At 38.7% G+C, this 13,956-nt stretch overlaps 1 protein-coding gene across 1 annotated transcript in view; it reads left to right on the top strand.

Moving 5' to 3' along the window:
• The first annotated feature begins 351 nt into the window (after window positions 1–351).
• Window positions 352–13,956, top strand: part of MAPK10 (mitogen-activated protein kinase 10) — a 308,625-nt gene continuing 295,020 nt past the window's right edge. Inside the window, exons 1-2 of the mRNA XM_004430916.3 lie at window positions 352–866; window positions 6,101–6,215. The gene's annotated coding sequence lies outside the window, so the exon portion shown is untranslated. The remainder of the gene's footprint in view (window positions 867–6,100; window positions 6,216–13,956) is intronic.

Genomic DNA, 13,956 nt, shown 5'->3' with positions numbered 1-13,956 from the left:
CACTTCTCCTCTGAGGTTATTAACATCCTTGTTTGTTTTGGCATTTTTAGATACTACATGGCTCTCTCTGTGCTGTTTGTGAAAAGCTGAGCGAGTTGAAAAGCAGAGACCGACTGTATTTCCAGGGGTGTTTTGGTCTGCGGGCATTTGTTCCTCAGCGCTGCTGTGGACAGGGCCAGGGCTGCGTGGAGCCGATTGTTTCTCCGGGTCGTGCAGAGCGGCTGCCTGATGTCGGTGCTGAAAGCAGCTGCCAACAAACCTATTCCTTTCCATTTTGCCTGGTCTTCATTTCACCGGAAAACACAGTAGCTGCAGCCACTCATAGACTTTCTCCTCTTTCCCTTTCCCCCGCTCCCCCCTCCCTAGACTTCTCTGGGCTTTGACGTCATGTGTGCTCCTTTCAGTTGCCATAGCAACCCCATTCCCCAAGCCCTCTGTCCGTCTCCTCTGGTAGGTTCCACAATGGTACAGGCAGCATCACGCTGCACAATGGTTTCCAGGCAGTGAAAGAGGGTGATTCAGCAAGCCACTCTTCTTCTTTTTCTTTTTTTTTTTTAAGCCTCCCCTTCCCTTTTTATTTTTATGGGGGTGGGTGGTGCTTGTTATATGCTTACCTTTTTCTTTTCCTTTCTCATTTTTGCAATTTTTCTTTTTTCTCCTCACCCCTCAATTCCTAGGGGCTTGAGTGACTTTAAGACTGGGTTTTCTTGGAAATCACCTGTCCATCATTAATTTTAAACAATTTCCCCACCTCCAAAATATCTGTTCCTTATTACAGTTTGGAATGTGGTTAATGAAAAACAAGTAGGGAGGATTTCTGGGGCAAACACTGCTGGATCAGGATCGTAGTTCTCAAGCACGGAATGGTAGGTAGCTCTTTGCTCATTCTGGGTTCTAACCTGTTTTTTGGAGGGTGGGGTGATGTCTATTGATCGCTCCTGGTGGGGTGGGAGAGTGAATGTGGGAGAGGGAGAGATGGGGTGGAAAGCAGGTTAATGAAGTGAACTACCTCTGAGGCAAGAAGCCACCAGCTTTTCCTTCTGTGTGGAGCATCTCTCCCCAGACCTGGGCGTGTTGAAACCTTTCTGTTTGGAGTGAGGGTTGGCAGAGGGTGGGAGGGAGCGATCTTATTGTGACCAGGGGTTTTTAGACCAATGCAGAGCTACAGAAGGAACGAGAAAAACAGAGAGAGAGAGAGAGAGAGAGAGACAGAGAGCACAGCTGTGCTTGTTAGAAGTGCTGACCTCAGTCCCATACCTAAGAAATGCTATGGGTTCCATAAAACATTAAAAAATCATGTCTTTAAGTATGCATTTATGTTTACTTCCTGAGAGGTGTAACTTAAATAAATATGTTGGGACATATTTGCATATTTTAGTAGGGAATAGTATTTATATGTTTTAGTTGCAAAACTGATGGCATTACTCTTTCAAAGACACTCTAGGCTAAATTTGGGCTGGGGAGAGGAACACAGAACGGGAGTCAGATTAGAGATAAGAGGAAACATGGCACTGCGGTCACACAGGTAAGAGGGCTCTTTAAGAAAGTCATCTCCTAGTCATAGCAGGCAGCATTTTTTTTTTTGTAGCATGGCTCCCAGGTATTCTGTGCCGGGATACTGTGTCCGCTAGAAATGTCAGAGCTCTTTGGGTAAAAAAAAAATGTAGCATCAGAAATGAGCATGGCAGTATACTTATCAGAATTTATGTATTTGTGCCTACAGCAAAATGTGATTTATTCGAAAATCTTCAAGTAAATCAAGCTTAGAGATATTTTAAGAAAATTATATATCTATTTCTTTTTTCTCCCTCTACATTTAAATCTAGAGACTGAGTCTTTGATTTTACCCCCTTAAAGACATAACTTACCAGGGTACTGCAGTTTAGCCACAGAGAAAGATGGGCTTATCCCAGGGCAGTCGGCTCTGAAGCGATCACAAGGTTGTTTACATGGGCTGTCTTTCCTGCAGAGCCTGACAGTGTCTGTACAGCAGCCCTGCCTGCTTCTGGTTTGTTGACGGTAACTTTTATGAACAAACTGGAAAGAGGCAGGCTAAGTCATCTGAGACAGGCCACAGTGCAGACTGAAGGAAAACGGGTCTAAGTGCACCAGGCATTGCCAGTCCAAGGTCCAATTTCTTCCTCTATCCCTAGTCTGCTAGTTGTCGGACCCTGGAAAATCTCACAGAATGCTGATCAATGTAGTAGAAATGGTTGCAGGAATGATCATTTCTCTCAGAGAGGCTTCTGTAAATTTTCTACCTTAGGTGAGCATAAGTGTTGTAAATATAGACAGCGATGCTCGTGAATGAGCTCACAAGCTTCTGACTCCACTTAGGAATCATTGGATTTTAGGGACTGGACAGTTAGTTTTGCTGCCTCTGGTATGTATTCCCTTCTCTACCTTGATCTCACTCTTAAAATTGACCTAAAGTCCTGGATTTGCTTATTTTATCACATAGAGCAAACTGGATTTTCTTTCCTCCACAACGGAACTAGAAAATCAGATGACAAAGGTGGTATGACCTTAGATATTAAAGAGTCTTCGTGCTTCTTCATTTGCATATCACTCCTTCCTGTTTTTGCAAAGTATTTTTAATTTGACGGGCTCCTGGTGTTACAAAATCTTCGAAGTTTTGATAAAAAGATTCTTGATGATGAGGCAGTAAGAAATTATATGTAGAGTGGAAAAACCAGCTGCCTCCAGCTTCCTGCTTGCTTGCCCCAGAACAGCATCTGCTGTTGGGAGAAGTGTGTTTGCCATGCTGTAAGGGGATGTTTATGGACAGATCCCAGAGGGACCGAGTGTGTTTTTGCTGTCATTGTCTGGTACGTCTGCAGCTATTAGTATTTAATGGTTTCATGGTACGTGGTCAGTATTTTTCAAGGTTAGGATGAACTGAGAGTTGATTGTGGATGCTATAAATGTATGTATATTTTTAAAATTACAGGAAAATTCATAGGATTTTCCTTGTTAGTATATCCTATAGGAATATCATAAGCAAGAGGAATCTGCCTGATCTAAGTAATGTGAAAAAGCCTCCTGTATTTAAAGGTAAAGCCTCTCATATTTAAAGGTTTTTTTTTTTAAGTTTTATTGTGGCTTTATGTAAATGAATCTATTTCTTTGGATGTAATCTTAGGAAAAATGTCTTTTAATACTGATTTTAAAAGATAAAGACAGATTGAGGGTTTTCTTGTGTGTTAAACATGGGAACAGATGCTCTCCCTGCTTGCTCTAGTTCTGGCTTCAGGTCACATTTGTAGCTAAAAGACTTTGCACAGAACGGTGTGTTCAAATGGAATGATTGCTTAGTTGCTTATGAGAATAATAGACTCAAAGCAAGAGGGACTTCCTTCAATTAGAATAAGAAGTGAACAAATTGACATTTTAAATTCTTTCTCCATTGCCCCTACTATTTCCTCTTACAGTTTCTTTTAAGCTTTTGGTTGGACGTTGCAACACTTAGGCAAAAAGAGGCACAAAGTGTCCAGTAAGGACAGGAAAGGAGTACAATGCTGTATTTGCTGCAGGCTGAGTGCTTCCTTCCTGCCACACATGCATCTCTTGCACCTTCTTCTGAGAACCAAGGACTTGGGGAAAAAGTTGGGCCTATAGCCTACTGGGGGAGATGCTTATTTGTAAAGAAGAAGAGAATCCATTTGTTTCTTCAGCGTGTTAGATGTATTTATTACATTACATAAGTCTGCGATGAGACACTGCTGCTGATTCAGATAAAAGATCATGCTGCATATTGATGGTTTGAAAGAGAAAATGTAATTTAGAATTGGAGCTTGGATTTTCAGAAATTTACCTATCTATACATCTTTTCATAGCAAAGTTGTAAGGTTTTGGCTACTTTCAGTTTGAGTACATTTTATCCTTATGAGAAAATCAAGGCAAAGAGAGGGAAAGTCGAAAATCTATATATTTAGGTGCCAATTTTTTTCCCTCTATTTAATGGAAGGGAACTTCATTTCTTATTGTGAATCTTGGCAGAAATTCTAAATGGAAACCTCAGGAGGTATTGAAAATCCTCAAATCAAAAGAAACATTTTTGGTTTGAAAAGTGGACTGCAAATTTATACTTATTTTTGGTAAAGGATTTTCTAGTTGAATTGGTGTTTTGGATCCATAACAAGCCACTGCAGCCTTTCTCAGTGTTCTTATCCCTGAGATGTAAAACCCTTAGGCTTATAGAACTAAGGCTTCTAGGAATGAAAATTAAAGTTTTGAATGGGAAAAGAAATGCCTGGAGCTTCCTTAGAATCATTCCTAACTCATAGTTACTCTAAAACCCTGTATAGTGTACAGGTATAAAATGAAGTTCCCCTACAGGGCAACCAGGCATTTGCAGAGTCGCCTGCCTGGTAATATCCACAGTAAAATGGCCTGCTACTTTGTGTGTGTGTGTGTGCATGGCAGAAAGGAAAAAACACCCACAACCCAGTGGTGACTTAAAAGTACTAGAGGGCCGGCTCCGTGGCTTGGCGGTTGGGTGCGCGCGCTCTGATGCTGGCGGCCCGGGTTCGGATCCCGGGAGCGCCCCGAGGCACCACTTCTCCGTCCAACGCGAGGCCGAGTCCCACGTACAGCAACTAGAAGGATGTGAACCTATGACATACAACTATCTACTGGGGCTTTGGGGGGAAAAAACTGAATAAATAAAATCTTTAAAAAAAAAAAAAAAAAAAGTACTAGAAATTCATCTTAGTGACTTGTCTTCATAGAATTAAGTAAAACTGCCTTCTGGTTTTTGGGTGTTAACCTACCTGAGTGCTCCATGTGCTTCCTAAAATGAGTTTCTTAAAGTTGTTGTCCTCTTCTCATGCATTGGAAGTAGGGTCTGAAAGCATTGATAGTGAAGTAAAGCTCTTAGATCCGCTTACTTGGTGATGTTTACTCAGTGTCCGTCCTTCCTCTGCCATAGCACTTAGCACACGACACAGTGATTGCCTATTCCTGTGTTTCCTGTATTCTCTACTCAATTATAATCTCTGTTAGGACTGACTGTGTCTAGTACACAGTAGGGACACAATTAATATTCTTTGAATGAATGTCTCACATGCACAGAGTTTTCTGCTAAGTGCTATGGGTGGAAGAGTTGAGAAACTGTAGCACAAAGTTTCTGCCATTTGGGAGTTTACAGTCATTTAGTGAAATGAGGTTAAATAACAAAGATGGTTTATGATCAAGGGCCCATATCAGTGATTTGACAATAAATGTGGTAGGAATTCAGAGGAGAAAGAAATTCGCCTCCTCTGAAATGGTAGTAGGTAACACTGGAGGCCATATTGGGATGGCCTGGGCGGGGGCGGGGGCGGGGGCGGGTGGGCAGGAGAGTGTGATGGGGGAGGAATTCCTAGTGGTAGATGTAAGCACCTGGCTCATAAAGGGATGCTGCTTATTTGCAGCAGAGAGGTTTATTTTGGGGATGGTGAGCATACTTTCCAAACTAGAAATCAAATCAATCAATATGGTTTGATAATGGGTAGAACATTGGAAACTGGCACAGTCCTAGAGAATCTGGTCCAATATAATGTCAAAAAGTAACAATTTGAAGTTACAGACCTACCTTTGTAACTAGATCAGATTATGGAAAAACATACATACATGTACCTTCCCAGCTTCAGACCAACTTCAGGTTAGTTTTATTTTTTTTCACATAAGTCAGCAGTTTTCGAACTTCTCCTCCTCCTTTTCTCAGAAACTACGTTCCAGTGACATCTTATATGAAAGCAGAATACGCAAACGTGGAACTATGGAGCTGTCCCAGTTGAAGCTGAGTAGGGTGCCTTGTATCACAAAACCAAATCCATATCACAAAACCAAATATCTTATCAACCAAAGTAACAATTACTAATTGGGCTTATGTTCAGATTTTAAAATACCCAGCTACTCTGGTATTGGTAACACCAAAGTCTTGTGCTTGTGATAAATTTGAACAGGGTGAACTACCTTGAGATGTTTTATTCCCTCCCCCTGCGTCCCACCACCCATCACCAATTGTCTTTGCCAGTCTTTTGGTTTTCTAAATGCAGGTGAAATTCCCATCTGAATGTTAAAATCAAACTCATCTGTATTTTTGCTTTTATTTTAGGCTAGCGTGAGAAACACCAACAGCAGGACCATCTCAGATCTTCATTATGGCAACTCATGCAAGAAGCTGTTGAATTAGACCCATTTCCTATAGATGAGAAATCACATAAGCAGTGGTGAGTTGCAAATTTAAAAATGTTCCTTAACAGGAACGATGTAATCCATACACTAGGTGGGATGTGAAGAAATATTGCTCTAAATAACGTCAACTAAAGAAGTGAAAATCAGGGCCTGCCCCGTGGCTTAGTGGTTAAGTGCGCACGCTCCGCTACTGGCAGCCCGGGTTTGGATCCCGGGCGTGCACTGACGCACCACTTCTCTGGCCATGCTGAGGCCACGTCCCATATACAGCAACTAGAAGGATGTGCAACTATGACATACAACTATCTACTGGGGCTTTGGGGGAAAAAAAAAAGGAGGAGGATTGGCAATAGATGTTAGCTCAGAGCTGGTCTTCCTCAGCAAAAAAGAGGAGGATTAGCGTGGATGTTAGCTCAGGGCTGATCTTCCTCACGGAAAAAAAAAAAAGTGAAATTCAAAAGGACAGAATGTATAACTGGTGGTGCAGTGCTATTAATACCACATATAGTAGCATGAGGTCTTGAGGTGCATGGGTGCACCGTGTGACACTTTGATGCTACCACCCTGGGTGATACCTGGGTGTTACCAGCCTGTGTAAGATGGCTGCAATGAACAATTTCGTGAGGCTGAGTGACAGTTGGGTCACAGTATTTTTCTGTGGCTTTTATTATTTGCAACACAATTCTATATTTCACCAGTTCATCCCCTCTAGTAGAAGAATTGGTTCTGAGCTAAATTATAATGCTCAATTTCTTTCAAGAATATATATATATTATATTATTTATATATATGCATATTCTTTAGATCTTTAGAAATAGGGGAAGTGAAATCCCATCACAGTTTTATAAAACACCGTTTATGGACATCTTAGCCTACGAATCCTTTTGCTTAATAAAAACAATATTAAAAATAGATCCAGTTGCTCTGCTAGTTGGGATAATTTAAAAAACTTGTTATTATTTTATAAAAATATCTGCACACACAGGCAGAATATATTTTTTAATCAAATACTTGATGTTTCATTGTCACCAAAGTCCATAATCAATAGACTCCAGCAAAGATGAAGCAGTTATAATCTGTCAAATAATATCTTTGAGAAATAGAGTATGACAGTGGTGCTTATAAGACTCCAAAAGAAGCTGTTTTGAGCTAGTGATCAATATGTCTCTTTCATTTGCTTAGTGGCTTATGTAACTCTGGGTAGGTAGGCTATCATGTGAAATAATGCATGACCTATAGCTGCAGAAGACTGATGAAATTAACCCTATACTTATTTCACACCATGATTTTCATTACAGCCTGCTTACAATTATATTGAGAAAGCAGATATCATAGTCATCACTATGCTGTGCTTAATCATGAATAAATGAGTGTTGGTTATAAAAGGGAATCATATATAATTGCCAGTAATCAACCATTTTTGATCCAAAATATGGGCAATTTTATATGGCCAAACTTAGTATTGTGAGTTATATGTCACTGCCAGTGATATAGAAAACATATATTGCCCCATCTTAAACATTTACTTATTAAGCAAACATTTATTGAGAATATGTGATGTGGATTTCATCCTTAGCTTTTGGGATAGATGAGAGATACTACCTGCCTTAAAGGAGCTTTCAGTCTAAAGAGTGTGGCACTTAGGATAAATTATACCATTAAAATGGAGAGATATATTCTAAAGAGGGTGGTACTTATACACTGCTGTCAAATGGGTAGACATGGGGTGCTAAAGGAAGTGCAGCAGAGGAAAGTCTAATACATGTGGGGTGGAGATTTGTCAAGGAAGGCACTCAGAGAGTAATATTTTAGCTGAATGTTAAGGACAATAAGAGGTTAGCTAGAGGAGGGGGAACAGTGGGAACATTTTTTCAAGGGCCCAGCTGCTTGAGAGCGTGATTGTTCAGGGCACTAGGTGTCATTTACTATGCTGAGGCATAAATGGGGGTGGTACAGATGAAGTTGAAGAGGGCTGCAGGAGCTATATCGTGAAAGATCCCTTAGACAAAACTAAGGAGTCTGTGTTTTATTCTAAAATGAAGAATTTATGAAGATTTTAAACAGGAGAATGACATGGTCACATTTATTTTTTAAATTATGAAATATGTCATACACATAGAATAGTGTAGGGGGCCGGCCCAGTGGCATGGCAGTTAAGTTTGCACATTCTGCTTCAGTGGCCTGTGGTTCCCCGGTTCGGATCCTGGGTGCGGACCTACTCACCGCTCATCAAGCCATGCTGAGGTGGCATCCCACATAGAAGAGCTACAACTCTACAACTATGATATACAACTATGTACTGGGGCTTTGGGGAGAAAAGAAGAAAAAGAGGAAGATTGGCAACAGATGTTAGCACAGGGCCAGTCTTCCTCAAAAAATAAATAAATAAATAAATAAAATGAACACATGTTAAAGATTTTATTTAAAAAAAAAAAAAAGAAGAGTGTATAAAACAAATACAGGTTAAAGAATAATTATACAGTAAACCTCATATAACCAGCATTCATACGAAGGATTAGACTCCCAGTAAGCGCCCTTTGTACTTCTTGAAGATCACAGGCTTTCCCTTCCCCACTAGTGGTCACCACTAACCACAACTTTCTCTTTCGCCACCCTCATCCTCTTGCTTGTCTTTGTAGGTTTTCCATCTTGTAATCATAGCACATATGTTCTTAATCACCTGATTTTGTTAAACATTTTAAGATTCTTCCATGTTGATGCGTGTAGTTTATTCATGTAACTTGTATAGTATTCTACTCTATGAATATACCAAAATTTACTTGTCTGTTCTACTGTTGATAGACATTTGGATTGTTTCTATATTATTTATGTGTGTATGTGTGTATATACATAACATGAGTTATTTATACATAAACAAATATATTTAAAACTTAATAAAGTTATTAAGTATATATAATAATTTTTATGCATATATATGTATTATTGCTCATGGCTTCTAGTACATATGTATAAGAGTGTCTCTAGGATAAATATCAAGGAAAGGAACTACTGAGTTTTGGGGTATGTACACATTCAGTTTTTCTAAATAATGCCAAAATATTTTTCCCAATTAGTTGCATCAATTTATGCTTCTGTCAGCAATATACGAGAAGCTCTATATCCTCATCAACACTTGATTTAGAAGTTCTTAAATTTTGCCAGTCTGATGGGTACATAATTTTACTCATGGAAGTATTAATTTGCATTTTGCTGATTACTAATGAAGAAAAACATCTTTTCATTTTTTATCGGCCATTTGATTTTCCTCTTTTGTGAAGTGTTTGCTCAAGTCTTTATGAGATTTGTTTTTCAAAATGATAGCTAGCATTTATTGAATTCTTACTGTGCTATGTACTTTACAAGCATTAATTAATTCTTTATATCATCCCTATGATTTATAGATAAGGAAACTCAAGTTTAGAGAGGTTAAATAACTTGCTGACAATCACACAGCTAAGAAACAGTGGACTTAGGATTCAAGCCTAGGTCTTTCTGACTCCAGAGTTCTTCAATTTCTTGGATTACGTTTGGAAGGGGATTAGACTGGAGCCAGAGAGAACACTTAAGGTGCTATTGCAGGAATCCAGTTAAAAATAATGAGGTCATACATCAAAGAATCACTAGAAGGACATAAGTACAAAGCAGCTGGACTCAGTAATGAGTGTCACGGGTGAAAAAGAGGGAGGATTTAAAAAGTCTCAAGTTTTAATACCTGTTGGCTAGGTAAATTCAATATTAGTCATACAATGGATATTTATATTCCAGGTATTGTGGTAGGTGTTAAGAATACATTTTATGGAGCCAGCCCTGGTGGTCTAGTGGTTAAGGTTCCGTGGTCCCCCCTCCGCGGCCCAGCTTCGTTTCCCGGTCACAGAACCACACCACCTGTTGTCTCTCGTTGCCATGCTGTGGCGGCGGCTCACATAGAGAGCTAGAAGGACTTACAACTATGATGTACAACTATGTATTGGGGATTTGGGGAGACGAAGGAAAAAAATACAGTGTAGTGATTAAGAGCATGGGCTTTACAGCCAAATACACTCAAGGTCAAATTCTAAAAAAAGAATACATTTTATGATTCCATGACTCAATAAGAGATGAATTTAGTTCATAGGATCATAAATTTTAGGATTTAAAGAGACCACAGAGTTTATTTGGGTCAACCCTTCACTGTTTTAAAATGTGGAACCTGGTGTAAAAAGAGGTTAAGTGGCTTGTTCAAGATCACATGTTACTAAGTGTCAGATTAAGAATAGGCCTGCAAAGGCCTGCAAGGAATGCAAAATAACAGCTTGCTTGATTTTTAAATTACTAAGTGAAAATATAATCAACCTACTTTATCTCCTAAACATTTTTCAAGTCAGTTCTCTTTGAAATAAATCTGTTGTTACTGCCATAAATTAGGCCCTCATCATTGTTAGCAGGTTTATTTATGTAGCCTAGCATGTTATCTTCTTGCCCATGATTCTACCAATGAAGCCACCAGATCTGATTTGCGGTTGTTACTGTGTAACTTCTCTGCTTACTTTGATATGTTCCATTGCCTGTGTAATAAATTCCCTTCTCCTTAAAATACGCCACACTCCCATCCACCCCCAATTTAGGAACTGACGATCTCTCGAATTGCCTGGGGACATCAATGTGCTTCAGTCTCATTACGTAGACTCAAATGTTGCTCACCTCTGTGATTTACTTCATACTGTCTATTCTGCCTGTATTCACCCCACCTATCCTTAGTTAGTCATTAGTCATCTTTTAAGACCTTTGCAATTCAAAGAATGATCTGGGGACCAACAGCATGGGCACCATCTGGGAGCTTGATAAGAAATGCAGCATCTTAAGTCCCACCCAGATCTACTGACTCAGAACTTTCAAGCAAGATTCTCGGGTGATTTAAAGTTTGAGAGGTACTGCTTAGACTCGCTTTAGACTTCATCAGATGTTATGTCCTTCCAGAAGCCTTCCTGACTCGTTCCATTAGGCGTTCCTTCCTGGTGTTCTCACAGTAGCCTATGCATATCTATCTGACTGCATTACCACAATACTTTATTAATTGTTTGTGTGTCTGTCTCTCCACCTTACCTGTGAGTAATTTGAGCTAGATCGAATTGTCTTTGACTTTTCCATGCCCAGCAGAGTGCCTGATGCTTGGTAGCACTGCATAAATATTTGTTGAATGATTGATGAAAGAAACAAGAAAGAACAAGAGATAGATATATAGAAAGATAGAAACAGAGGCAGGAAAAAGAAAATCACAAGGAGAAAAAAACATAGCCAAAGGGACTTCATAGAGAAATAACTAGACTGCAAAAATGCACCAAACATTGTACCTCTGATACAATCTGGAAAGCAGCCTGACACAGAGTCTACAGTCTTATTTAAAAGAATGGGTGATAAATGTGATATTGTTTGCCAGATCACTTAGAAGCAAAGATTACCTTAATTTTTCATATAATAACATAGTTTTGTTATCGTTGTTGCTGTTGAGTAAATGTTGCCAAAATTTGTCTTACTTTCCTAAACAAAGTGTCCTAATGTCCTCTTAACTAGTCAGAGACAGTTTAGAATATTGTGTAAAAAAGGATAGAGGATGCAAGTTTGTTTTGAAGTTGTACAGGAGAGAGAAATAAGAGACCAGTGAGTAGAAAGTAGGTACTTTAGAGATGATACTTTATGTGGGAGATTGAACTAAATGACCTCTAAGGTGCTTATGAATTATGAGTCTATAGTTGTTCAGAAAAATTCAGGAAGAATGAGGGTTATAATAAAGACTATAATAGTGGATAACATTTATTGAGTGATTACTTCGTGCCATGCACTCTTCAAAGCACTTTGCATGCACTAATTCATTTAATTCTCACAAAAATCCTGCCAAGCATTTCCATTTTACAAATGAAACTGAAGCATAGGAGGTTTAGTAACTTGCCCTAGGTCATGCAACCAGTGAGGGTAGAGCCCAGGGAGTCCAACTCTGGAGCACTTCCCTTTTTATCACTATATTGTATCCTTCTCAGTATTAAAGGTGAAAGTTGGACCTGAATGGAGCCTTAAAACATTGATATGGTTTGAATTCCAGAAAAGGGTAAGAACAGGGATTCCAAGAAATGACAACAATATAATCAAAGTAAAGGAGATAGAAATAAGCATAACAGGTTTGTGGAACCAAATACCTTACAAGTGAGATGAATAAGAGAATATTCAGAAATTTATCTTTTTAGTGCTGCTCTGTCTACTTCTCAATGGCTGCAAGTTACCAAGATGGGAAACTAAATCCTTAGAACTATTTAACCCTAGTAAAACCAACATAAGTAGCCCTCATCTTGTATAAAATTTTAAAGGCTTTTCACTGATTGGTGGAACTTCCAGCAAATCTCCTAGGAGGATGGATTTGGGACTGTCACTATTTGAGAGGTCCCAAGTAATTTGATGTCAGATCAGGAAAATAATGTTTTCCTTTAGAAGTTGGCATTTTCCTGGAGCTTATTTGAAAAGTGAGTCAGCATAAATTTTAGCATGTCTCAGATTCTTCATAAAGAATTCTCTGTATTCCAATAACCAGTATCAGAGGAACTACATTAAAATAAAAGTATGAGATCTTAATGAAAGTTTGGTTAACATAAGAAACCTTTTCAGATTAGGACTTCTTGTAAAATTCAGTCTACAGTTTAGCGGCATTCATTACATATTATCTATTATTTATAGTGTAGATACCAGAAATTATATATGCCAGATGTTTCAAAGTTTTCTTTCTAGTTGTACTTTTGGGAGGTTTAGGTGCTTTGTTGATGCTTTAAATCCTTAAGACCCGCTTTCAAGTTCCTTTAAATTTGAGAGTGGATAACCTTGACAGTATTGTCTTTAGAAAGTCATTTGTAAATCTTAAGAATCAACATAAGTCTGCTTTGGAATTTAGTTTAAGATTTAAAATATTGCATTCCCCCTGCCCGCCCCTCCCCCCAAAACAAGATTGAATGAAATATGTTAGGCAAAAACTATGCAAAATAGTGGGTAAGAAACAATTAATTTAAGCTATTTTTCATCTTTTATGAGTTTCAGCCAAATATATCATGTCATGTGTCTGTTGACTATCCTCTTGGCCAACCAGGGTTCAGGTCGGCAATGTGGAACACCACAGGCAGTCAAATCTCATATGTTGAACTTCTTTTCTAGTCTTGGTCCTGAGTATAGATGTCTAACTCTGTATATAATTTAAGGAGCCAAAACACCATCTAGTTCTCAATGCTGTCTGCTTCTGAACCTGATATAATGTGTGAAATTCCCACTTACTCCTTTGGTTGAAGACTGTTCCTATTAAAATAGAAATGTTATGAAGTAAATTGATTGGCTATCTAACCTGATAAACTAATTTGAGTTAAGGTTTGAATTGGTGGTAATGGATTTTGAATCATAGATAATATCCACACTTGGATAAATGTCTTAATGCATTGACATGACAGGCTAAAGGAATGGAATATACAAGAAAGATTTTTATATGGGGAGGAAATCAAGATTGGTTTGGAAGAGAGTGCTTTGTTAGGGGTTTGGCAGATTATTTTAAAATTTTCATTGGATAGTCTCTGGAAAAGGAAGCGATCTTGATGTTAGATTCTCCTTACTCATCCCAGTTCTGTCTGAATTAATATTTCCTTGACCTAGCTGAGTTTCAACTGTGTATGAGGCAGTTGTGATAGATATGTTTAAATTTCTTTTTCACAGTGAAAATTATGTAGATTAAATTGTATAGATTGAATTAAATTATGGGATGATACCCAAAAG

This window comes from Ceratotherium simum, chromosome 8 (genome assembly GCF_057802395.1).
Source record: "Ceratotherium simum simum isolate JZ-2026a chromosome 8, ASM5780239v1, whole genome shotgun sequence".
In the NCBI taxonomy this organism is placed as follows: Eukaryota; Metazoa; Chordata; class Mammalia; order Perissodactyla; family Rhinocerotidae; genus Ceratotherium; species Ceratotherium simum.
Note: the sequence above shows the minus strand (reverse complement) of the source record. Positions and strands in the feature narration are given on the sequence as shown.